This window comes from Drosophila novamexicana, unplaced genomic scaffold, assembly GCF_003285875.2.
Source record: "Drosophila novamexicana strain 15010-1031.04,08,12 unplaced genomic scaffold, DnovRS2.1 tig00000434-arrow-pilon, whole genome shotgun sequence".
Lineage (NCBI taxonomy): Eukaryota > Metazoa > Arthropoda > Insecta > Diptera > Drosophilidae > Drosophila > Drosophila novamexicana.
The window spans coordinates 3,707,855-3,734,939 of record NW_020824802.1 but is presented as its reverse complement, the minus strand read 5'-3'; the positions used below and the strand labels follow the sequence as shown (position 1 = coordinate 3,734,939).

The 27,085-nt window shown below is 40.6% G+C and overlaps 1 protein-coding gene across 3 annotated transcripts in view; it reads left to right on the top strand.

Moving 5' to 3' along the window:
* The window catches only part of LOC115760392 (synaptosomal-associated protein 25), a 298,733-nt gene that overhangs the window by 37,562 nt on the left and 234,086 nt on the right, over positions 1–27,085 (top strand). The gene's annotated exons all lie outside the window — the stretch shown is intronic.

The following is a 27,085-nucleotide window of genomic DNA, read 5'->3' as shown; positions in this document are numbered from 1 at the left end:
CTAGAACCTCTTACTTGTTTTCTTTTGTTGACTGACAATAACCTTGACAGTATTTTCGCCTGTTCCATTTAAAGTTGAAAATTAAAATATTTATTTTGTAAGAAAAATGAAAGTTTAGAAACTAAGGTCAATAACAATGATAATGTGCTACAATTAAACGCATCTGGTGAAGAAACGTCCACGTGCATAAGAACGTAAATAGCTGCAGGTAAATAACCTGCAGAGATATCCGCAATAGAATAAAAATGAATACTAATTATCAATAAATTCATCAATTCGGTTGTGCCGCGCATAGACAAAGTACGAGTTGATCAATTGTGCAAAATACGTGTGGTAAAAATAGCACAAATCGAAAATTTCGGACGCTGTCTTGTGCAGTGTCGGCAGTTTGACAACAACAAACCGCAAGTGTTGGGCAAAACATTACCCTTCTCACCGCGCGCTGCCGCACAAGAGGGGCAATAAACGCCGCGCTTATCAGCTAAGTTTTCTGTTTATAAGCTTTAAAGTTAACAAATATAAATAAATTTAACATGGATAAGAACCTTCTTTCTAACTCTCAGCTTAGTAATGAGCCAATTGATTATGGAAAAATGCGCCAAGTAGCTGGAAAATCACCATTGGAGATCGGGACTGATTTTATTAATAGCCTGTTACGCACTGATACTCAGACATTCAGTATAATAACAACAACTTTAACATTTACAAGTTCCACTAGGAATTCTGTTTATACCATGGCAACTGCTGCAACCAGAAGTGTGAGCCATAGCGGAAGCATGGATAACCATGGATCTAGCTTTACCCAATGCTCCTCAGACATTACCTCTCCAACAATAAGTGGAGCTTCTAAAATAGACTCCTTAGTTCTTAGTAAAGCTGCTACAAAGTTGGTGGCAGCCCAAAAGAATTTTAAAAATAAGAAAAAGAAACCATTATCTCCCAATACTAGCTCTTAGAGGCCGAATAAAGATTTGAAGCTAGAGTCGCCCTCAGCAGCAACAAGCATGGCAAACTCTGGCAACAGGTTTGCCTTGCTAGACATGGACATGGACATGGATGTAACAAGCGAAAGCCATGTTGACGAGAGTTACAGAGCTTCAAATGAAGGCCCTACTAGCGTTTCTGAGGCTGCTCAGCAGAATAATACTAACGTCAGTATTGATCTAAGTGATACAGCCAACGACTCACAACATAACGCAACGAATACTAACGACCAGCTGCACGGTACCCCAAAACCACCGCTAATAGTTGTGAGTGTTACTGACCTTAATGATCTATTTGAACTCATTATGTTTAGTTTACTAGTTTAGATAACGTAGCAGTCAAAGTCAACCAAGCAGAAACGGCCAGAATATTTCCCAAAGACGGTGACACTTACAGAGCAATTGTTAATCATTTTGATAGTATTGGTATTGAGTTCCATACTTATCAATTGAAGGAAGAGAAACCATACAGGATAGTAGTTAAGGGGATTCACCATAGCATTTTACCCAACGAAATTATTGACAATTTAAAAAAAAGTGACTTTGATGCTCTTTAGTTACATAACCCACGACCAAGGAGTAACAAAGATATATTTTTCATTAATACTTATAAGGCCATGCGCAAAAGTTTATGATATATATGATATCAAAACTCTTTGCCGACAAAAAGTGCGAATAGAAAGGATGCGCAAAACATCTTAAATCGCCCAATGCGCACGACGTCGAGAATACGGTCACAAAGCCAAATACTGCCGTCGCCAGCCTTCCTGTTTGCATTGTGGAGGGGATCATATGGCAAGCTACAAAGGTTGCCAATGGTACCAGGACTATCTTCGACGATCACTTGCCTCTTCAATGAACCAACAGGCTCACACGCAACCGTCTAGACAGATCAGGAGGAGTCAAGATCGACCAAAGCTGCAACAACCACAACGGAAACAGCAGCAGCAGCAACCAACTCGACAGCAACGTACACAACAAATACCTAACACTCCTAGAGTCAATACTAGAGGCAAGTCCTATACCTCTGCAATAGCAAGGAACGGCAACGAACCTGTCCAGCGCCGTCTACATGGTTTGCAAGCGCAACAACAGTTACTAAAGCCAAAAGAAGTCACTATTGGAACAACAGCAACAGCTATTTTTGAAATGGCAACAACAGCTGCAACTATAGCAGCAGCAGCAATTCCTCTTGGGGCTTCAGGAGCAGCAACGGGAACAGCAACAACAAAATAAGCAAAACAGTCAACGACTAGAACGGCTTGAAAAAATGGTTCATGTAATAACCAGCATGATAAAGCAATGGACAGGGGATAGACTCACCAGCTTCATAACAACGCCTCATCCTCCCAATGAATCCACTCAAGATCCTTATCTGGAATGTTAATGGCATCGCAGGAAAAGCCAGTGAAGTTGAGCTCTTCGCGCACAACAACAATGACGACATTCTCCTTCATCAGACTAATCAGAAGAGAAACAGTCAAAATACACGGGTACATCTTCTATACAAATTACTAGCCATTACGTCATAATCACGGTGTCGGAGGAGCGGCGGTATTCGTGAGGAGTTCTCTCCACCATTTTCCACAAAGAGTAATTGAAACGAGAACCGTACAAATGTCTTTAATAAAAGTTGCCACAGGTTTGAGAGACATGGAATATAACGCCATATACTGTCCACCAAGGAACAGAACTGAAGAAAGGCATTTTAGTGAAAGGCCGAGAACTAGCCGAAGCCATTACAGCCAGATGAGCTAATATTCTCGCAACAGGATCATCAACTAGATACCCATTTGTGTCTAGTCACACACCTACTTGCATTGATTTCGCATTATACCATGGGATACCGGATTCTCAAGCAAATATCTGCAAAAGCTGGGATCTAGACACTGACCCTTGTTGTAAATTTGCAAACAAATGGTTCTAATGTCAGGCCAAGCCCTCGATTGATTACCAGCCGTACTGACATCATGGAAATAGACATAGAGCTGCTACTGCCACAACTCCACCCAACACCGAGTCACGTCCCATTCGTTATGGCATTATCCTCACGAGGGAGTTTAAAGAGCTAATCAGAACAAAGAGGTACCTTCGAAGAAGAGCAATTCGATCTGAAGATCCTTGGAACACAATTATGTGGAACCGAGCAGCAAATCAGCCCTCCTAAGGGAACTCAGAAGTGATTTCTTTGAACAAAAACTGGCTTCCATGGATTACCCCGTTGATGCGAACTACTCTCTATGGAAACGCACAAAATCACTCGAACGATAACTCGTTAGACAGGTACATGTCCGATGTTCTGGTGGCGAACTTGCTAAAAACGAAAGGAAACCGGCTAATGCTTTCGGATATCATCTTGAGGCTCGTTTCACTCCTTATGAATTTGCTACAATAGAGCAGACTAGGGAGACCCATCAGACTCTGCAGACCCCCCTGCAGATGTCCCTGCCTATTGAGCCTATAAGGATTGAAGAAATAACTGACGCGATCCAACCATTGCCGAAAAATAAACCTCCGGGTATGAAAACCTTGCCTCCCAAAGCAATGGAAACTAGCAGCGATTATGATGATTCACAAGCCAGGCACACCAGACGTTGATCCTGAGTCGTATCGGCCAATAATTCTCTAACCCTCCTTGTCTAAACTATGGGAGACTATTGCCAATCGGATTACTGCCATTACAAGCCAATGCAATATCTTGCTGGATCACCAATTCGGATTTCGAGAGGGACACGGCACTGTGGAAAAGTTCCACAGATTGGTCAAGCACATCATGCAGGCTTTTGACGACGTAGAGTTCTCAAACGCTGTCTTCATTGACATGCAGCAAGCGTTCGATAAGGTGTGGCACGATGGATTCTTTATGCAAAATAAAAAACCTTTTACCTGCACCGTACTATGGCCTTTTAAGGTCATTTTTTTATTTATTTATTTATTTATTTATTAATGGTCGACAAACCGAGTGTCTTTCTCATTATTCAATAGGTTATACAATAGGTAATAGAATTATATGCTAAAAGCCCAGTTAAGGAATACAATTTTCTAAATAGCATCACCGACCGATGGAGGTGTTTTATTTGCCAGTCCGGCCAGCTGTGCCCCTTTTCACAGCTAATTTTGTTAGTGACGCTATTAGAGCCTACCTCTAAGCAGGAAAAAAGTGTTCTCAAGTAAAATTAAAAGTAATCGTAATTTGCTATATTAATAAAGAAAATACAAGAAATAGGAAAAAAGAGAAAGTATGAAGATTGTAAATAAAGTAAAGCAATGTAAGTTAGATGAAGAGTGTTAAGTAGATAGGACGAAACGCAAAGTAAGGGGAAATCACTGACCCGATGGGGGAAAATTTTTCAGCCTGTCCGGCAAGCTATGCCCCTGCTCATAGCTGGGAATGGTCAGCGACTTCCCGAAGGTATCCTGAAAGCAACGATTTTATTAGGGGTAGAGACAGTTCTGTAGAGAAAACGTGATGCAAACTATTATAATTTTTACATAGCATGCGAAAAGGATTGTGCATAGCGTAGTCTGTTGTGCACGTAGATAGGAATAAGGGGCGATAATTTCTAGTTGGTCTAGCCGGAACAGAGAATTGAAGACGCCCTAGCAGAAAAGAAGAATCTATATCGCCAATAATCAACTTATGTAGAAGGACAACACCGAGAATTGTTCTACGGTTGGTTAACGACATAAGGAGTCTGCTGGAGTAGGATGGCAACCGAAGATTAGGGTCCCAATTTAAGGTCCAAGATGACTACCTTGAGGAACACCAGAAGTAACGTGAAACTGCTTAGAGGTAGTCAGCCTCAGCATTACTTTTTGGGTCCTTCTTTTTAAATAAGAATTAATCCAAGGCAAAAGAGACAGGGGGAAACCTATTCGGTCAAGTTTAAAAAGTAAAATGTCATGGTGCACCGAGTCAAACGCCTTACTGAAGTCAGTGTAAATGACATCAGTTTGCATTTTCGAAAGGAAAGCATTATTTACCAAGGAAGTAAACTCAATCAGATTGGTCGTAGTTGACCGATTCTTTACGAATCCATGTTGAACAGGGGAAACAACTGATTTGCAGAAATGCTGCAAATTCGAAGTGATTATTTTTTCAAATAATTTAGGAATAGCGGACAGTTTTGCAATGCCCCTGTAATTTCGTATATCAGACTTCCCACCTTTCTTGTGAAGAGGAATGATATAAGATTCTTTCTAAAGAGATGGAAAGACAGAAGTGTCAAGGGATAGATTAAAAAGCTTTAGCAGTGGATAAAGAAGGGAAGAACTACACTCCTTGAGTAGACAACTAGGAATATTGTCCGGCCCAGGAGAGTAAGAAGACTTTAAAGAGTTTATAGCTAATAGGAGAGAGGAGTGTGAAATAATGGGAGGAGGTATAGAACTAGCGGAGGAACTAGCGAATAGAAGAGCAAGTTGATTGAAAAAAATTAGCAAAGAGGTTAGCAGAATCAGTGTCATTGCTAGCTTTATCCAAGCCAAGAAAAAAAGAAGATGGCAAAATTGAAGATTTACGCTTCAAGTTTACAAAATTATAAAACTGTCTCGGATTTTGGGCAAATTGCCTTTTACAACGAGTTAGATAATTCTCATAGCATTGAGAATTAAGAAGAAAGAAGTTCGACTTGGCTATGGAATATTTAGCCAAGTCTGTACACGAACCAGACATTTTAAACTTCTTAAAATATTTAGATTTTACATTTTTTAGATGTGATAATCTGGGAGTAAACCAGGGTGGTTTGGAAAAAGTAGTCGAAGGAATTGACTTAGGAATACACACATCTAAGAGGGAGTTTAGGGTGTTATAAAAAAAATTGATGGCACTATTCATATCAACCGAGTCATATAAGAAAGACCAATCGGTTGCATAAATAAGCTGATTCAGCAAAGAATAATTTCTTTGCGAAAGCAACTTCGGGGCTTATTAACTGATGAGCACGAAATGAAAGGATTACAATTGAGCATTGCAGTCTCTAAAGTAGGATGATAGACATCCTCGGGAAGAGATAAAGGAGGGGACCTAGACACATTAGAAATAACATAGTCGTTAACAAATACAAGGTCAGGTGTTCTAATCAAATGATTAGAAATTGAATTGATTTGAAACAATGAAAGATCAAGCTTGCTGTCTATAAAATCGTGCTGTGCTGAGGAACAAGATAATTTTTGGCAGTAAATATTGACCAAGAGATGTTGGGCAAATTAAAATCACCCAACACCATAAATAGTTCATTATCACGCACGTGTGAAGAAACTTCTTTAATACAAGTAATATGTTTCATATAAACTTGAATATCAGACGAAGGTGGGACATAAGAGCATGTTACATAGACATTCCGTGTAGGAAAAGACACCTTAACTGAGACAATCTCAGCGTCTAAAACAGAAAAGTTCAGACTGGAGAGTGGCTTTAACGGCAATTAACACCCCACCACCTCGAGTCGGCCGATCATTTCTATACAAAATAGAGTTATTCGATAAAATCTCAAAATCAGATATGGTTGAGTTCAACCATGTTTCTGAAAATGCTATTATATCCGAATTGAAGGAAGTGCTGGCCATGAAAAGATTTTTAAGCTTTGATATGAGACATCTAACATTCTGATAATGAATAAAGATTTGGTCAGAAGATGAAGCTAGTTTTTTGGGGCAGAAATGGTACCCTGTATTGAAGGGACTGGAAGGGTGACAGGCTGGTTACGCTTTTTAGGTTTGAACTCGTGAACAATCATGTGTGGAGGGCAAAATTTTGCGATCACAAATATTTGGGAACATATCATGTGAAACATTTATTTTGAATGATGATATTTCACGAGGGGTGGAGAAATTAAATTTGGTTATTACACGCTAGCAGAAGATTTGCTAGCAATATAGGCTGCCAATGACTCAGAAGTGGTGTCCGACGAAAGTCGAGACACAAAAACTTGCCTACGAGGGGCAACTACCGTTAAAATAGGCGCTGATGGGGCTGTAGGTAATACAGGAGTTGGAGGAGCTAAAGAGGCACAATGATTGTTTTGAACAATCTGGGCAAGATTGCGCGCAGGTCTACCTTTGCGCCAGGAGCTGACGGGGTTGAGGCAGTTTGATTAATTGGGACGGGATCAGGTACGGGCTCTACTGGGACTACTACAGGGGTTGAAATAGGGGAAATTGGACAGTCGCTTGGAGAAGGCGATAGGGACAACATTGGAGATACATCCAAGCTGCTAGGAAGGGACACGAAAGGCGTAGGTGTCTGAACAGACGTAGAGGGCACTTGCAAAAGTTGAGGCTCCAACCGGCGATTGGTTGGGGACTCGAATTTATAGTTGCCAAGCAACTTGAAACTCGAGTCAAAATTACTCGAGAGCTGCTTAGCCACACTATTCAATTTTTATCTGGAAGTACGAGAGTTCAAGGTCAAGGTAAGGGACACATACTCGTCCACTTGTACTAAGAGAGCAGGAGTGCCTCAGGGCAATGTTCTTGGTCCGCTGCTCAGGGGTATCTGGATACTCTCGCAGCTTGGTGCAAACGGTGGAATTTGAAATTGCGGATGCATATCCCTCCAATTCAGCTAGAAGGAGTTACACTGGAGCAGCCGCGACAAGTTAAGTATCTCGGCATCACCTTGGACAAGCGCCTTAACTTTGGGCCACACCTCAAAGCTACGGTAAAAAAATGTCGTCTCAGACTACAACAACTGCGGTGGCTCAACAATAAAAAGAACACCTTGCCGTTGAGATGCAAAAGAGCTGTATACGTGCACTGTATTTTGCTGATATGGCTCTACGATGTGCAGATTTGGGGGACTGCAGCCAAATCCAATTATAAATGCATACAGGTACTTCAGAGTCGAGTACTACGACAGATAACGAACTGTCCCTGGTACGTTCGCGGTTCTACACTCCATAAAGACCTCAAAATGCATACAGTTGAAGAAGGCAAACAAGCAGATACAGCGACAGATTGCTGAGACACCACAGCCTGCTCGCAAGAGGACTACTCCCTGACCGACCTTTATGGGGACTCAAACGGCAAGGTTTTGCCAAGACGATTGGGCCCCAGTAAGATTAATTACATTTTCTATTCATGAGCTGTTAAGGTACTAAATAAAGATTGTACAGGTTCTTGATAATAAATATAAATAAAAAAAATACTTATAAGAATACACTTATACCTGTGAAGTTAAGAAAAGGTCCGCATGCAGGAGATCGTAAATAACTGCAGCAAGAAATAAGATTATTTGTTATTAATTTTAAGATAACGCAACCAATTATACGCACATATTGAAAGAAAAGAATGTTGGCTAAGTTTAAATTGATGGGGCGATGGGGCATGACGGCCGACACGGGCTAATGCAAGCCATCTAGTGGCCAAAATATGGGATACTAGACGGTGATCGTCTCATCGTAGGGCGGTTCCGTTAATTCCGGAGCCGGGACCCGATCTGAAGGAGTAAAGTAAATAAATAGGGTTTTTTTTTTTTGTTAATTAATATTGAACGTCTTACCTTTGTTGTTTACAGTGCACATCTTGCCTATTGCTTCTTGCAATGCGTGGATAACGAATTACTGAAAATCGAATTAAATTAGTTTATTTCCCCTACCACAAGGAGAAATCTGCTAAGGAATTAGCAGAAATGTTCTCAATTAGGTTAAGAATTATTTATAATATTATTTACATAGCAAAAAAAGGTAGGAGGCTGGAATTAAAGCACTTCGGAGGCAGACCACCGAAGCTCACTAGACACGAATTTTAAAATAAATCAGCAATAATCCTCAAATGAGCCTGAGACAATTGACATCGGATTTAAAAAATGATTGGAAGAAGACTGTAAACCACGAGGCAGTTCGAAAAGTTTTAAAAATGCATGGGTACATTTCGCAAGTATCTAGAAAGAAGTCTTTACTTTCTGTTGTGACTATTCCCAAGATATAGAATAATTGACCAAAGCATTGAAAGCTGCATATATTGCTTGGTATTTTATTGACCCTGGTCAACAAATATTCTACTACACAAGTTGTCGAAGAATTGTAAAAAATTGTTCTACTGACAACATAAAGCTTGTAACGGAAGCTGGTCAATTAAATAATATGAAAGAAACCAATTCTAAATTTATCAACAGCTGCACCTATGCAACTGGCCGATCAGGTACAGTTCTGTATTATAGCAATCGACATCCCAAAAACTATCATGGCAGCAACCATAACAAGTAAGAGGTTCTAGTCGGGAGCTCCCGACTAGGGGATACCCTGAACCCTCTTCTTCCAACATAAAATGCATATATATATATTCTATTTTAGAAGCGATATGTCAAGTTTGGTGACTCTAGCTCTTATTATTTACCAAAATATATATACTTTATGGGGTCGGAAAAGCTTCCTTCTGCCTGTTACATACATTTGCCTTTCCCACAAATACAATATACCCTTATACCCATTTTTAATAGGTTCAGGGTATAACGAGGAGCCTGTATACATCAAGAATTATAGATTTTAAAAAAACTTTTAACAGGTTCCACTGACAAAACATGGAGACTAGTATTAGATTATCGTCAGATTAATCAAAAATTATTAACTGACCAGTTCCCACTTCCAAGGATATAATATATTTTTGATTATCTAGGACGAAATAAATATTTTGCATGTCTCGATCAAATGTCTGGATTCCACCAGATAAAACATCAACAAGATTCTCGATTTAATAAGACTTTTTCAAAGTCTCGCTCCTATCGTTTCACGCGATTGCCATATGGATTAAAAATAGATTCAAACTCTAACGAATGATGAAAAAGGTCAGGTCATGAACCTTCTCAAGATTTTATATATATGGATAACGTGATACTTAGTTGAAGGCTTCCGTCTCCTAAAGTGAACAGACTTGTGACGTGTTTTTTTTGTGGTCTCCGTTTTGTTTTGATTTTAATAAAACACCGGTGTTTTAATATTTCTATTTAAAATATTTCATTATTCTGTTTATTTTGTGCATTTTTGTTTGTGCGCTTGCGCTATTAGCTTTGTGGGAAAGCTGCTTGATGTTGTTTGTTATTTATGGATACCTACACAACGCCGCTCTTGGTGTGTAAGATTTCATGAGCCAGCAAGCAATAAAAAGATTACTTTCTCGCACTCTAGCTCTCACTCACCTTTTTCAACTTGTGCTTCGACCTTTTTCTACTTTCAGCCGTTTGTTGGTGTTGCATACGCTATTAATTTTAATAAATCTCTTTTTACATTGGAAAATAATAATCGATCACAAAAATGCTGTATAAAAAAAAATTGGAAAAAAAAATTAGGTTAGTCAAACCTTGTCGGCTATGTAATAATGTCGCGCATTCTAAATGTGCGGGTTACACTGGCTTAGTGGAGGATGCTATTGCTGCGTAAGGTTTTGCACTATAGTGCGACTCGTGTAGAGAAATTGATGGTGAAATGCGGGTGTTTATGCGCCACATCAGGAATGTCTTCAGGGGTCAGGTTGTTGGTTTTCGCAAACTGAACTATCAGCTCACCGCCCTGCATACTCATTTTAAGATCCTTAAACTGTTGGATGAGTGTCTAGGGCCTAAAAAATCCACTGCTGGTAATTAACCGTTTTCTAATACTTTTCAGCCTGCAGTTCAGCAGCCTACTACTCCGATCACATCTGTTTTCCTACTCCGGCAGCTGTGAGGTCTTCTGTGGACACTGGTTCTGTCCCGAAAAGTGTGATTTCGATACTAGAAAAACCAGTTTTTAGAAGTTCCGAATGAGCGATAGCAAAAATTAAATTTAAAGCGGCCGCTAGAAGAATCGTCGTACTCGTCATAGGTACCACAGTTAATAGTGTTCCCACTGTCCTACCTGTGGCGCCTAAGCCTCTAGAGGGTGTTCCACCGAAGAGACAAATTTTTGTTTCTTGGCTTTCCCCTCACTTCTCATCAGATAATGTAAAAGCCTTTATACAGGAAAAAAATGCAAGCCTCAGGTATAATCGTAGAGAAATTTAAGTTCGTTTATGCGTCCCTTAAAATAAGTGTTCCGCCATTTACTGCTATTTGTTGTAAAGAGTTTTGGCCGGAACACTTAATAGTAAAATAATATAAGGCCAAAAAGAAAAATCGGACTCCGAATTTATGACCATCTGTTTCTAATGGCGCATCAACTTTAACCTGTATTTAGATTCTCTTGATTTTAATTTTCAAATTATCACTTTCACTATGACCTGGCTGAAGCCGGACATCTCAGACTCTTAAATTTGTACCTCCTAATACACCACTTACAGATGTGATCGAGCTTCTCATATCGGAGGAGGAGTACTTATAGCTGTTGAGTCTGCTCTTTCGCCGGAGCGCATTGATCTTCCCATCTCAGCGATTGAGTTGGTGGCTGTAAGAGGTGTACCTGGAAGTTTTTCTATCATTACCTCCTCATCTAACTTGTCCAGTTATCAAACCCATCTTAATGCTATTAAATCTACGTCCTCCCTACTTTCTGATAGATACCTTTTAGTATTTCTTGGGGACTTTAATCTTCCAGATGTCGACTGGCCATCACCATCAGACTCAGACTTTCTGTTGCCGTCTTCGTCAATCGAAATATTGACCTCTCCTAACGGCAGGTTTATCGTGACCGCAATTCAAGAAAGAGATCTCTTGATCTAATTTTTGTGTTGGATCAATCCGCTTACACTTCCTGTAGACCCTTTTCATCCAACTGTAATAATATAAATGTCGAAAACGAAAGCACGTCAGTGTTGGTATGCTTAGTTCATCAGAATGAATTTATTCAAAGCTAATATAATATACTTAGTCTATGGATACATGAATATACTCATGCTGATATCGGTTAACAGCTACAAAGAGAGAAAGAGAGCGAGAGAGAGAGAGAGAGAGAGAGAGAGAGAGAGAGAGAGAGAGAGAGAGCGGGTGTACTCATACAAAAGTGCGCTAACTCTCAGCGGTTAGCCGACGGTGAACGGCCTGATGCTGTCTTGGCCTGCTCAAGTGCCATCATGTTACTTAATTGCGCAGCACTGTCTGTATGTATGTGCATGTTTATGTACATACATATATACGATCATATTTATTCTATGCGCTTGACTGTATATATATATATATAATTATTTAGACTAGCAACAAAGTGTTACAAGTTGAGTTATGAATGTATGTATATGTGTGTATGAATACACTTCACAACATTGGAAATGGTCATTGATCTAACAGACCGACTCCCTACCAAGGAATCAGAATTAGCTGAACGTATGCGTTGTTTTTGAAAGGCTGATTTTTTTAAGCTGAATGATCTAATTCTGCAAGTCGACTGGTCCCAACTGTACAATTGATGATGCCATTAAACTATTGAATGATAGCTTGTACTCGATTTTTGATGTCTGCGTTCTTAGCGAGGCCTGATAGACCTCCCTGGTTCACAACTGAACTTTTGAGATTAAAAAATGTGAAGTCAAGGTGTTATAAAAAGTTTAAGAAACCGGGAAATCACTCTGATTTCTGCCGTTATGCAGTTGCCTGATCAAATTTTTCCATTTTAAATTCCATCTGCTATAAGGATTACCATCGCCGTTGTCGCAAACTTTTTTCAAACTATCTAATCCTCCACTAGGTATAATAGCCTTATCCTTATCATTTACAGAGGTCACATTGCATCTTAAATCCCATTATTACCGAAAGTTCGCTACTTAGCAACATTAACACTATTAAGCCGGTTTACTCGGTTTAGAGAAGAGCATCGGAGAAATTTCGAAAAGATTAAGGGGGTTTTAGAACATTCGCTTGATCATGATACCATAGATTACCTAAGCGATTTCAATAACTTTTTGTCCCATGATCAACCTACTTTAAGTTATGAGTGCTAATTAAATACACGCAGGTGGAGTATAAAGAAGCCCTTAATATATCTAAAGCAATCATTCGCAGCAATTAAACTTAACGCTTATAATACTCGTCTTCTTCTACTGCAGCGAGCCAATATATATATCTAGTTTATATAAGATCCCTATGCTTGCTGCAGTTACGTCGTTAATTATATTAACAAGTCCCAGAGAGGAATTTCAAAGCTAATGCGAGAAGCTGTAAGTGAGATTAGCAGGGGCAATGCAACTTTAAAGCAAAGGTTACAACATATAGGGCATAAGTTTATTTCGGGTACGGAAATATCTGCCCAGAAAGCCGTTTACTGCTCTTTAGGTATGCCTTTAACCGAACGCAGTGGTTTTTATCAATACCTCATTACCAGAGCATCGGCTTGGGTTAAGGAAGTCTAAGCATCAATTGCAAAACTTACCCGATTATTCAGTAGCTATATTGGACTAATACCATTATGTTCAGTGCCCCTACGCTTTGGATAGTTTATGCCTAGATGATATTGCTGCCTTTAACAGTTTTACGGCATAGTTGTACTCTCCAAAATATAGATGCTTCTGATGACATCGAAACACCACTTCGCGATGGTAGTGGCATCGTAAAGAAGAGGAACACTACTATTATAATTCGCTATAGAAGATTCAATGTTAATACTGATAGGAGGGATGAAAATGTATAACTGGTAGCAAGAGAGTGCGAATCGTTTTGAAGTCAGAATCAGCAGTTTATCGAGAGCAATCGCAGGAAATATAATTGTGAGCTTCAGCTCTTGAAAATGCAGTGCAGGCAGAATATGAAGAAAATGTTGAAAATCTAGAAATAGTATATGTTTAAATGTCTTAAACATAAATGGAAATGACGAGAATCTAGGTTCAAGAGATGACAATGACCGATTAATAAAACTTCCAGCTATAGTTTCAGCCGAAAGTTTAGCAGATATAGTCAAGAGCCGACTTATTTTAGCCCTTTTTAAATCTTTGTCCGTAATGTACAATAGTAGGCCAAGAAGTGATCCAACTTCTCCTAATATACTTTTGTGTGCTCCAACAGGTAAAGCTGCTTTCGTAATCAGTGGCTCAACACTACATTCCATGCTTTCCTTACCAGTTCATTAATCCGGTTTCGATTTAAGGGTTTTTAATGGTTTTTTTTTTAATGATTTAGTAAGTACTTTGCATTCAAGGTTAATAGACCCTTAACTTATTATTAAAAATGAAAAATCTTTGGTAAACTACGAAATGTTTTCCCAGTTGAACTCCCGTTTAAAACAAATTTTAAGAAATACTTTTCCATTCGGTGGTATTTCTGTGATAGTTTTCGGAGATCTACGACAGTTATTATCAGTAGTTGACCGTTGGATTTTCAATAGGTCCATCATGAGATAGAGAAATTGCGGAAAACTACTTCGAACACATTATGATCTCTTAGTTAACAGTTCCGCCCTAGACATTTTCTTTCATAATAACAAAAGCATTCACTGTCATATTGCAGATATTCGATCAGATAAGTTAATGCTTCAATCTTCTGTTCTATGTTTCGTTGAGGCCTCAACATACTCAAATGAAAATGTTGACATTCCAGGGTGTACTATTGTTGTCCGTCTTAATTGCGAGGTAACATCTAATGCAGTGCGTCCTAAGAGGGGAATTGTCATTTATATTGCTTAAGCGGTAGGAAAATATCTTGGTCAGTCGTATGCAATATTTTATTATAAGTCTGTAGGCTTTTTAGTTGTTTACAAAAGAGCGTCATGGTTCGTTTTAAACATAATTTTTTTTTATTTCAGCAACATTCAATTTTAAGGGACAGGTGCATAATCTTAGGAGATTTCAATTTATGCTTGAGCAAATTTGATTGATGTGGGAGCCTTTACGATGAATTGCTCAGGAAGGGACTTAGGTGTCTATTATTCTCAAATTTTTTAGGCTTTTTCAAATTTTTCAAATGAGGAAGTTAGCGCTAGGACACTCGAGACAGTGTATAGTTACCACAGTGGTATCTCTCTAAGCGTTCAGGATAGGGTTAATTAAGTTTATATATATTATCTTATATAATTAAAATATGTTAAATTATTTTATGAATATAAATAAGTAAATAAAAAATAAATAAGTATTTTTGGGCTCGTATTCTTGGGTTCAGGGTATTTTCAAGTCGGGCACCCCCGACTAGAGCACTCTTACTTGTTATTACCTGAACCCATCGAAAAGGGGTAAAAAGGATATAATGTTTTTGTGCAAAAGTATGTAAGTGGCAGAGGGAAGCATCTCTGGCCTCATAAGTTATATATATTCTTGATCAGCATCAACAGCCGAGTCGATCTAGCCATGTCCGTTTGTCTGCCCGACTGTCCGCCCAAACGTCTGTCCGTATATATGAACGCAAGGATCTCATTAAGCATTTTTCATTTTATACCTATCGCCATATCCCCGCTACAACCTCATAGCTATAAATCAAGTTAATAACCCAACTTGTATTGCCCACCAATTTAAGCAACATATACAAATTCCAAGAATTTCTGTATACATGTAAGCACACACATTCATACGCGTCTGCTTCGAATTCTATCAACAGCATTGCAATTGCGATTGTATTGTTTTCTGTGCTGCTATTTTTAATGGTTTTTTCTCATTATGACTTAATATTTGGTGTGGCTTTTGAGTAGAGGCGGGGTAAGTGGTGCGGTCTGTCTTGAGTTCGAGTCCTAACGAGGAATTTACTTGTTTTGTTTTTGGCTGGTGTGGTTGTGGAGTAGAGTCGGCAGCAAGTAATGAGGTTATTTGCGAGTTCGAACCCTGCCAAGGGAACTTTTTTTTTCATTTTTAATTTATCATTATTACTACAAATGAGCGCGAAGCGTGATCTGCATTCGGTGTTGGAATCAGAGGGTTCAGGGTATTCCCTAGTCGGGAACGCGATTTTTGATCTCACTAAAGGAGACTGTTAATACTTACTATTTATTTCGAAATTATTACCATTTTCGTTTAACTTATGTATTTTGTTGCTGTTATTTAGTTGTATGTTATATGCAGGGGTTCCTGCGAATATAATTATGTCAGCTGGCTTCGTGCCAGTTGTATGTGTGGTTTTGTGATTGTATGTATAAAGAATCGTTTCATATGTAGTTATTGGTATTTAATTATTGGTATTGCAATCACTGTTCATAGCCCTAAGTTTTTCGTTTAACGTCTTATAAAATATCCTAACATAAGAAATTCCATTTTGCTTGTTGTTATATTGATAACTTGCGGGTATAGTCCGGCTTTACACGTGGCAGATATGGTATAAAATCAATATTCTCAAAAAGCTTTGAAAATGATTTTGAAACTGTGCGGACGGTAAACAAACTACTTTCATACATACGTTTCAAGTCATTTTACCACTGTTGCGAGTTTAATTTCCCGAATCGCTGAAACACGTATTCATTATTTTCAAAGGTTTGATGCGAATCGGAAATCTTTAAAATTCACTTTCCACCGAAGAAGTTTAGATTTTGCGAAAAATGTGAAACACGCCTCAAATAATTTTTATGTAGAACCATGGAAATGAATTTGAGGGCGAAAGACCACCCACCAAATCTTTGACTCCCATTTCCACTAAGGAGGAATGGATTTTACGAAAAGTGTGAAACACCCCTCAAATTAATTTGAACAAAGACCTTTGAAAATGAGTTTGAGGCCGATCGGATGTTTAGCAAAATACTCTCATACAAACGTTTTTCACTAATTAACCACTGATGTGGGTGGAATTTCCCAAATCCATAAAACACGCATTCTTTAAGTTCTTTTGTAGAGCTCTGAAAATAAATTTGAAGCGAATCGGACAAAACTAGAAACTGAACGAAAACATCTTAGAATCGCACTTTTTACCGAGGATGCTTTGATTCTGCGAAAAATGTGAAATACGTCTCAAATGATTTTTCTTATAGATCCTTGGAAATGAATTTAAGCGCGAAACGTCACCCACTAAATCGTTGACCCCCATTTCCACCGAAGAGGAAATTGAACAAAGATCTTTGAAATGGTAAACAAAAAAGTTTCATACAAACGTGTTTAGCTATTTTTTCACCCTGGCGGGTGGAATTTCCCGAAACCCCGTCTTAACGTGCACCATTACCACATAAGCTAACTACAGTGAAACTGCTAACTTCAGATTCCTAAGTAGCTCTTACGGCTTGGGCTGATCGCCAATCAGTCAGTCAGTCAGGACAAACAATTTTATATATAGAGATTACACCTTCTGGGTTCATAGTTGTAAGGCAGCGCACATGAAAGCCGAACCTTTGTTTGATTTCTTACGGTTCTCCCATGTCGTTAAAAATGTTGATTATGGCTCTTTTGTTTTTGTACCAGTCTCTACCACTGACTTCTTTTAGAGTGGCGTATTTTGATTATATATCTATGCAAGAGAGAAATTGTTTGATATCGATCATTTTAAACTCTATGACGACGTTGTCTCTGGGATTAAAAACTTTTGGAGTTAGTTCAATTAGTTATTTGGTATTTCGCATTCATTGATTGTGTTTTGATAATCTGGAAAGTAATATTTATACACTGGTTTTCTTTGAATGTGTTAGTAAGTTTCTCTATGCCTGGGTGTAAAGGGTTTCTGTGAGTCTTGATAGTAATTTTCTTGAAGTCTACATATGTTCGTATGTCTATTAGTTTATTGGTTGATCTCATAACTTTAGTTATGTTATTCGGACCGACGATTTCGATATAAGCAGATTGCAATATAAGGAAAATATATTAAATTTTTCTTTGTGCATATATATTCTTTTATAAATTCGTTTACGTAAGTATTAGTACTAACCATACAATACATAGATACGTCAGGCAGCATAATAATCGAAACTTGAAGATACTTGGTACTTGTCAAATTTGGTGACTCTAGCTCTTATTGATTTACGATAATTGGTCAAGGAACCGGAATTCGAAATCGATTGCTTGAAAACGGTGCAAGTTATCGACTATGGGAAACAAACTCGTAAAACCCCTAGGACGACATATGTTCATTTTACAAATTTAAAGTCTCTAGCTCTTATATGTTCTTAGATCCTTTCTCTTATATATACGGATAGACTAACGGACGGACGGACAGACAGACGGACATGGCTAGATCGACTCGGCTATTGATGCTGATCAAGAATATATAAATTTTATGGGGTCAGAGATGCTTCCTTCTGCCTTCTACATTCATTTGCACAAACACATCATACCCCTTTTACAAAAGGTGCAACAATTGACAGCAAAAATGTTGAATAGAGATCATCATTAAAAAAATATGAATTATTAATTATGTCCGATCCTATAGAATTTATATAATCATTTTTCCAAACTTCGAAAAACCCTTCTCGCTAGAGGCGCTGGGTTATCACAAGACCATAGTCCAGTCTGCGATGCCAGCAGAACTCTTAACAAGCATGAAATTACTTCAGGTCGTATCTTTTTGACAGAAGATTCGAGTTCCGTAGTGATCACAGGTCATAAGTTTGGCCTAATAATATGAAAGAAGCAAACATGAAAGATCATAGATGGCGAATTAAGCTAAATGAGTTTGATTACCATATCAAATATATGTCAGACAAAGAAAGTTATGTCGCAGATGCACTATCTACAATAAAGTTAGAAGTAAATGTGTTGAGAAAAACCCCTAGCAGAATAGTAAAAACCATAAATAGTGCTCAAGAGGTTAAAGAAAGTCGTATAGATATATAAAGATATATAACGGTATCACCAATTAAGTAATATAACAGACAAATTTATCAATAGCAACAATAATGAAGTCGAACAACTAAATATTTCCACAAGAATAATAAAAACAAGTAAGAGGTTCTAGCCGGGAGCTCCCGACTAGGGAATACCCTGAACCCTCTTCTTCCAACATCAAATGAATATATATATTCTATTTTAGAAGCTATATGTCAAGTTTGGTGACTCTAGCTCTAATTATTTACCAAAATTGCTCAAAAAACAGGATGTCGATATCGGTTATTATCGATTGCTTGGAAAGGGAGTAAGTTATCGATTATCAGAAACAAAGTCGATCTGCGCAGGCACTAGGAGCACCTACAAATAAAATTTCAAACCTCCACCTCTTATAGGTTCTGAGATCCTTGCGTTCATACATACGGACGGACGGACGCACGGGCGGACGGACCGACAGACAGACGGACATGGCTAGATCGACTCGGCTAGTAATGCTGATCAAGAATATATATACTTTATGGGGTCGGAGATGCTTCCTTCTGCCTGTTACATACATTTGGATTTTGCACAAATACAATATACCCTTTTTACCCATTTTCAATGGGTTCAGGGTATAAAAAATAGTTCCCTTGGCAGGGTTCGAACTCGCAACTGACCGCATTACATGCTGTCGACTCTACTCAACAGCCACACCAGCAAAAAAAACAAGTAAGAGGCTCTAGTCGGGAGCTCCCGACTAGGGAATACCCTGAACCCTCTTCTTCCTTCATCAAATGAATATATATTCTATTTTAGAAGCTACATGCCAAGTTTGGTGACTCTATCTCTCATTATTTACCCAATTTGCTCAAAAAACAGGATGTCGATATCGATTTTTATCGATTGCTTGGAAACGGAGTAAGTTATCGATTATCGGAAACTTAAAGTCTCTAGCTCTTATAGGTTCTCAGATCCTTGCGTTCATACATACGGAAGGAAGGTCGGACGGACGGACGGACAGACAGGCGGACGGACAGACAGGCGGACATGGCTAGATCGACTCGGCTATTGATGCTGATCAAGAATATATATGCTTTATGGGGTCGGAGATGCTTCCTTCTGCCTGTTACATACGTTTGCATTTTGCACAAATACAATATACCCTTTTTACCCATTCAGGCTATTAAAATGTTTAAAGAAATGACTAATACCACTACCACAGCGAAATAATAGAAGCACAATTAGTTGATGCGAGCAGAGGTCGCAGATAACAATCAACACTTATTTTCAATGCGATCTGCACACAAAAAAACGAAGCAGTTTCGGTTTCGCTCTCCATAGAACACTTTTTTTCGTTGCGCTTTTGTACACTGTTCGTGCTTTTGCTTGATCAATACATACTGTTCTGTCTAACTGTAACATCTTAACAGAACACATTCGACCGATCGCACAGAAAATAAGTGTCTGGAAAGTGGAAGCGAAAAGTGTCTTTTTTGTTGTTGTCGTGAGACGATATCATTGATAGCTAGAGCGAGAGAGTGAGAGACATGTATATATATACATGTATATATTAAAAGCTATAAGCAAACACCCATTCAATAATTAATAGAAAAGAAAAAAAACAACAAAAACATGCATATCCACAAAAGACACTCTGGCAGTTTTTTTTCTGTTCAGTGGTCGTGGAAGAACATGTGGGAAAAAAAAAGAACGAAAAGTGTTTTTGCTCGGACCCAGTGTCTGGTGCATAGAAAACTAAATGCAGGTGTTCTCTTTTGCCGCTATTGATTCTGTCGAAAATAACCCGTTTTTTTGCAGACAACCAGAAAGTGAGGACCGAAATTTGCGAACTCTGGATGCAAAGTTCTATCAACAGCACTGCCATTGCGATTGTATTGTTTTCTGAGCTGTGTTTATGTATTGCTATTGTAATCGCATATTTTTCGCAGAGAAAATAAGTTGTTGGCATGGCTTTTGAGTGGACGGTGGCCAGTAGTGCGGTTGGCACGGGTTCAAGTCCTATAATATATATGCAAATGAGCTCGTAGCGCGAGCTGAATTGGACGGTCCAGCGTATCCCATAGGCGGGAACTCCTGACTAGAGCCTCTTATTTGTTCAATTTTAGTATCATTGGCTTGGCTTGGCGAAGCTGGGGATAATTTTAAGGTAAAAACCGTCCTAGGAATGTTCTTATCTGTTTTGATGGGCTTTATGCCTTCAGTGGTTATAATATGAACTAAAAATACTGGTTCCTTTTTCATGAAATCGCATTTGTCGAGTTGTAGTGTAAGACTTGCTTCTCTTAGTTTCGCAAAACCTTTATGTAGAGACAAGCTGTGTTTAACAAGTGAAGTGGAATACATTTTTATATCGTCTTCTAAAAGATTATTCATTCAAATTTTAAAAGTTTCCGGGGTATTTTTTAACCATAATTGCATTACTCTTAATGTCCATTTTTGGTTAAAAATACTGTTTTGGCTACTGAGTTTTTATACCCTGCACCCATTAAAAATGGGTAGAAGGGTATATTGTATTTGTGCAAAATCCAAATGTATGTAACAGGCAGAAGGAAGCTTCTCCGACCCCATAAAGTATATATATTCTTGATCAGCATCAATCGCCGAGTCGATCCAGCCATGTCCGTCTTTCTGTCCGTCCGTCCGTCCGTCCGTATGTATGAACGCAAGGATTTTAGAACCTATTAGAGCTAGAGACTTAAAATTTTAGATGCAGATGCTCCTAGGTCCCGCGCAGATTGAGTTGGGTTCCGATAATCGATAACTTATTCCGTTTCCAAGCAATCGATAAAAATCGATATCGATATACTGTTTTTTGGGCAATTTTGGTAAATAATAAGAGCTAGAGTCACGAAACTTGACATATAGCTTCTAAAATAGAATATATATACTTATTTGATGTTGGAAGAAGAGGGTTCAGGGTATCACCTAGTCGGGAGCTCCCGACTCGTCCCACTTACTTGTTTCTATTTGGATATGGTGAAAACCTTTGGCAAGGTCCATGGTAGTGAAGAATTGGAATTTACCTAATTCATCCAATATTTCATCCATGACTGGTATGTGATATTTATCATTTGTTGTTATTTAATACAAATGTCGATAGTTAATTGCCATTTGAATTATTTTCTTTCCTAATGCATCATAGTCCGATGTAAATAAGATTTTGCAAAAATGTATGAGGAGAATAGTAAAACTAATAAATGCCAAGTTGACACCAGTCCAGTTCAAATACATACAGCCAATAGATATGCTCTCTTGGCGCCACACGAAAACGATGAAGACATGGAGACTGATGAGTCTGAGGCAGATAAGCTCAGCCCAAGAAGAGAACTTACCTCAGGTTGAGGGCTGCAGCCAGCCCAAAGCCGTCGCCCATGCCAGCACCAGCTCCTCCGTGCCCGAAGAAAGGGTCAACAACAATGCCCCCACTGGAAGAAATAAGCCACCCCACATCGTCCTAAATGACATTGATGGCATCAACGACGTGTGGCTCATACTATCTGAAGTAGTGGACATGGACAACCCGACCAACAAGTCCAAGCTAGGTCGGACAATGCGACTTCAAGCCAATGATGTGCCCTCATGATGCCCTTATGATGGTCCATCATAAAGAAGCTGGACGAACAAAAAATCAAATTCTATTCATACCAGCTGCAGGAGGAGAAGCCCTACTGCATAGCCATCAAAGGTCATAGTCATCAACCGAGATCTCATCAACGACCTGCGGAGCCAGGGCCATACCGCTCTCCACAATCCGAACAGAAAAGCCACCAAGGAGCCCATGAACATCCACTTCATTAACTTGAAGCCGGCGGCCAACAACAAGGCTCGTTCCATCAGGAAGCTGTGCAAGCAGGTGGTCAAGGTGGAGACTGCACGAAGAAACCAGGACGTGGTGCAAAGCCATAGTTGCCAGGAGTAACCGAAGCCGCAATAATAAAGTTCATGGGCCTACACCTAATGACTTCCCCATTACAGCACCCACTGAATAAGTTGAAGGACTGAAGGCTGACTGCGCAAGAACACCAACAGCAGACATCTGGAAGCGGGGAAGGATTTTCCTCTGCCATCAAGGACATGAGCCGAGCTGTCGAGAGGATGGCAGAAATACATCAGCAAATCCTTACCCTTTTCACCGTGTTGCTATCCAAACGAACACTCCACTGAAAGTGTTAATCTGGAATGCCAATGGCATTTCAGGTAAAGTGCAAAAACACGCTATTGGAATAATTCTGCTGTCAGAAGTAGGAACCAACGGTCCTACTTTCCCCGGAACCTTTGGCTTCGAGGCGTACCCTGTACAGTGGACTATAAATTGCTCAGCTAGTGGCTGCTGAGCTGTCCTCGTCCAGAGTAACTTGTAATATTCGACGGTGAAAGTCTCCACTGATGCTGGTAGCGTGGACTTTAGAGCATTCTATTACAGGCCAATTGAGTAGACTTATGCCTTCAACGTCATATTCAACTCGGCTGGAAGCAGATATATAGTGGGAGGCGACTGGAACGCACATCACTGATTGTAGGGCGCAAATAGCAGCAATACCCGTGGCCTTCAACTAGCTAACAGCCTAGCACATCGTCAAGCGATGGTACTGGTCACAGGTTTTCCCACAAGATACCCGTACGGCAGCAGAGGCATACCGTCTTGCATAGACTTCGCCATCTACCAGGGAGTCCCTGACCAGCTCCTCTCAGTCGCTGACGATTGGGATCTTCCAGCGAAATACCGAGGCAACGCACGCACTGATCTCGGTTTCTTCCAGAGACAGATGAGTGAAAGTATTCACCTACACACCAAAATCAGCACTGGACTGGAGAGCTGCATTGAGCTGGTCAACGCAATGATTCTCGCAGCAGTTGTCAGGCGGCTGGATAGTGCTGGCAACGGACTGCCCGCAGATATAGCCAACCTGCTCAGGATCAAGAGGCGGTGCAGACTCAGGTTCCAGACGACTCCGCATCCGTGGAACATGGCGGAGTGGCGGCAACTCAAGGCCCTTCGCACACACAAGGACGCATCCTTCTCCAGAAGGTTGGAGAGCATGGACTGTACTCATGACTCAGGATACACGCTCTGGCGAGCAACTAAAAACCTGAAGCGCCAAGCGTGAAGAACCGTTCGCCTTCTTCCCCACAATGGAAAATACTGCCTTATAGACGAAGGGCAAGCTGATACCTTCGCCAGCCACCTGGAGGAACGGTACACACCTTTCGATTTGGCCTCCCCTGAAGAGCTCGCTAAGACTACCCGAGCATTGGAGACTCCGCTTCGGATGTCACCACCTATCGGCCCCTTCCGCGTGGAGGAGGTGATCAACGTCGTCAAACCCCTTCCCAGGGCTAAAGCAACGGGTTTTTTTATAACGTTGATCTTCAGCGCCATATTAAGAAGGATCCATATGATCCATAAGTCGGGCAAGCCGGACCCTGAGTCATATTGGCCGATCAGTCTCCTGCCTACCTTGTGAAAGGTTTGAAAAAGGCTGATTGTCGCCCGACTTGCTAGGCTTATGGATCAAACGGTCATCCTTCCTGATCATCAATTTGGGTTCAGCGCTGGGCATGGCGCTGTTGAATAGGTTCACAGTGTAATAAACCATATTGTCAAGGCTTACGACGACAAAGACTATTGCTGTGGAGTCTTTGTAGACGTTAAGAAGGCCTTCGACCAAGTCTGGATAGATGGATTGCTCCAGAAAATCAAGATGAGTCTTCCCGCCCCGTTCTTTATACTTTTGCGCTCTTATCTAATACCGTTGATACCGTCGCTTCCTCGGCGGCGTTTATGGCGACGACTTCTGGGTCTTCAACTAACTTATCGCCTATCCATTGCGCATGTTATTCCCTGCCCTAGCAGTGCAGCATTTACTATATAGTATCTACTCTATCTATTCTTAACTTATTCTACGGTTATTCAGTTAGGTATTCGGTCATCTCTTGGTAAAACGCTTTCAGCTGCGATCTTTCGTTCGCCTGTCCTCACTAGGCGCACAATATTAGGGGACATGAATTTGACGACCCGAAAGGGGTCCGACAATATTGGCACAGAGTACTGCAGCAGATATTGGAGCACTTTACGTACTTGGCGGCGTCACGGAACATGCGCGGCCAGTATTATCTCTCTGCCAACCTCGAACATCAAATTGGAACTGTTGCAGCTCCAATGCCCATCGCGCAATTCTTAGTGAAGGGCTATTGATCGAGTTGAGCCACTTGAGTGGCAGATGATCCGTTATCACGTCGAACCGATACTTTTCTAGGTAGCAGCGGAACTTCCGGATCGACCATACTATTGGCAGGAATTCTTTCTCGGTGGCGGAATAGTTCACCTCAGCTTTCAGCAACTTCCGGCTCGCTATCACTCGCTGCTGTCCCTCAATCATCTGCGTCAGCACTGCGCCGAGGCCATACTCGCTCGCGTTAGTCTGCAAGACGAATTTGGCGGAAAAGTCCGACAAGCCAACATAGGGGCAGTCGTCAAGCTATCCTTCAATTGACGCAATGCCTCCTCCTGTTCTTGTTCGAATGCCCATTTCCGACCCTTCCTTAAGAGCGCTGTGAGCGGCAGTAGCTGAGTCGCGAAGTTGAGAACGAAGCGCCTGTACCATGACGCCTTCCTGACACATTGCCGCAACTCCTTACAAATTGTCGGGGCCCTCAGATTAGGTATCGCCTCCACCTTCTCTGGATCGGTACGTTTCCCGTTGCCGCTATTACCACGGTATCGTCTGGGAAGGCAAACGCATGAGGCTCCATCGCTGGCCCTATTACTGCGTATAAGGCTCGTTGTAAAATTGCACATGTCGAATGCAAACCAAATGGCATCACCCGCCATTGGAACAGACCTCTTCCAGGGACTGTGAATGCTGTGCATTCCCGACTATCGGCTGCCATTGGTATCTGCCAGTACCTGTGCTTCAAATCCAGAGTGGAGATGAACCGGGCGTGACGCAACCGCTCAAGGATGTGGGTGATCCGGGGCGGGATAAGCATCCGGAACGGAATGCGCATTGAGCTGCCTGTGGTCGATGCACATGCGCCACTCGCCGGTCTTCTTTTTTACTAAGACGATTGGGGAGCTGTGCGGAGTACGCGACGGATCGATGGCACTTGCCTGGATCAGCTCATCTACCTGTTTGTCGATCACCCTCTGCATGTCCGGATTCTTCGAGTAGTATCTCTGCTTCAACGGCTTGTCATCTTTCAACCGGATCCGGTGCTCCGCGATGTGCGAGACTCCGTACAGCCCCTCGAAGAGTACCAGTTCCGACTCTAGGAACTCCCTAAGTTCCGGATCCAGATCCGCTGGCCACTCTGCGTCTTCGATGCTAGACTGGTTCCTCTGGTTCCCTCTTGGTATCCTCTCTCTGTGGCCAAGCAGGTGCTCCCCTTTCATTATCTAAGAGACCTTCTTTCGACTCCTCGCTCGTATTCTCTTCCCTCGATTGCCGAGCGCACCCGTTTCTCAACGCGTGAGTCCTTCTTTTGGCTCTTCTCTCATTCTGTACCCCGCGACCGATGCCGTCACCGTCTCTAGGTCCAACTTTTCATTGCCACAGCGGATTGTAGTGCACATCGCACCCAAGAAATCCATCACCAGGATGAGTTGGCTAGCATCGAGGGCATGATAAGCATCAACATGCTGATCGCTTTCCCCGCTAGGCCAACGTCGCACCTCAATGCTTTCCCCACTTCACCGCACGCGAGTTGCATTCGTCCCATTGTACAGCTGTCGCGACGCCTTAACGGCCCTTCGACGCCGAAGCGGCTGCGGCGCGCGTTTGTGCAAGCGTGGTCTCGCTGTCGCCCATCTGGCGCGCGCGCGCTCACTTAGTGTGCCCGATTCTGCAACTATTACTAATACAATGCTTATATACTATACATTGTTTATACCCTATAATTATAAATATGAACTGTGGGGTGGCTACCTTAGTGGCCGATTTACAACTTAACAATATGTTTGAAGTGCATGGAATAAATAACACAATGCTGTTATCAATGAAGAAGAGTCTTGTGGTAAGAGTTGTCAAGCAGAAAAATAACCTTAGTTTATAATACCTTTACCCGCAATTTTCATCTAAGGGTGGTTACCTTTACGTAAACGTATCAAACTATTTTTTTTTTTAAATGAGCTTAAAACGATAATTAACACAAAATAAAAATTTTCTTCCAAATTACCAAAGTTACGGGCGGAATATCCAAAATCGTTAAGACACATATTCATTTGAATTTTATATAGGCTTTGAAAAAAGTTTGAAAGTTGCATTTATCATCCACCAGGGGCGGATTTTGCGAATCTGAATCTGAAAAACGTTACAGATGAATTTTCATAAAGATCTTTGAAAATGATTTTGATGCCGATCAGATGAAAAACGAATAAATTTCATACAACACTTTTTTGCAAATTTATCACTATTGCCGGTGGAATAATTTGCATAGCTGAAAATGTATTCATTAAATTCTTAGATAGGGTTTTGAAAATAAGGTTGAAATCAAACAAAATCGATAACTGCCTCCAAAATATCTCGGATCACATTCCCACCGAGGAT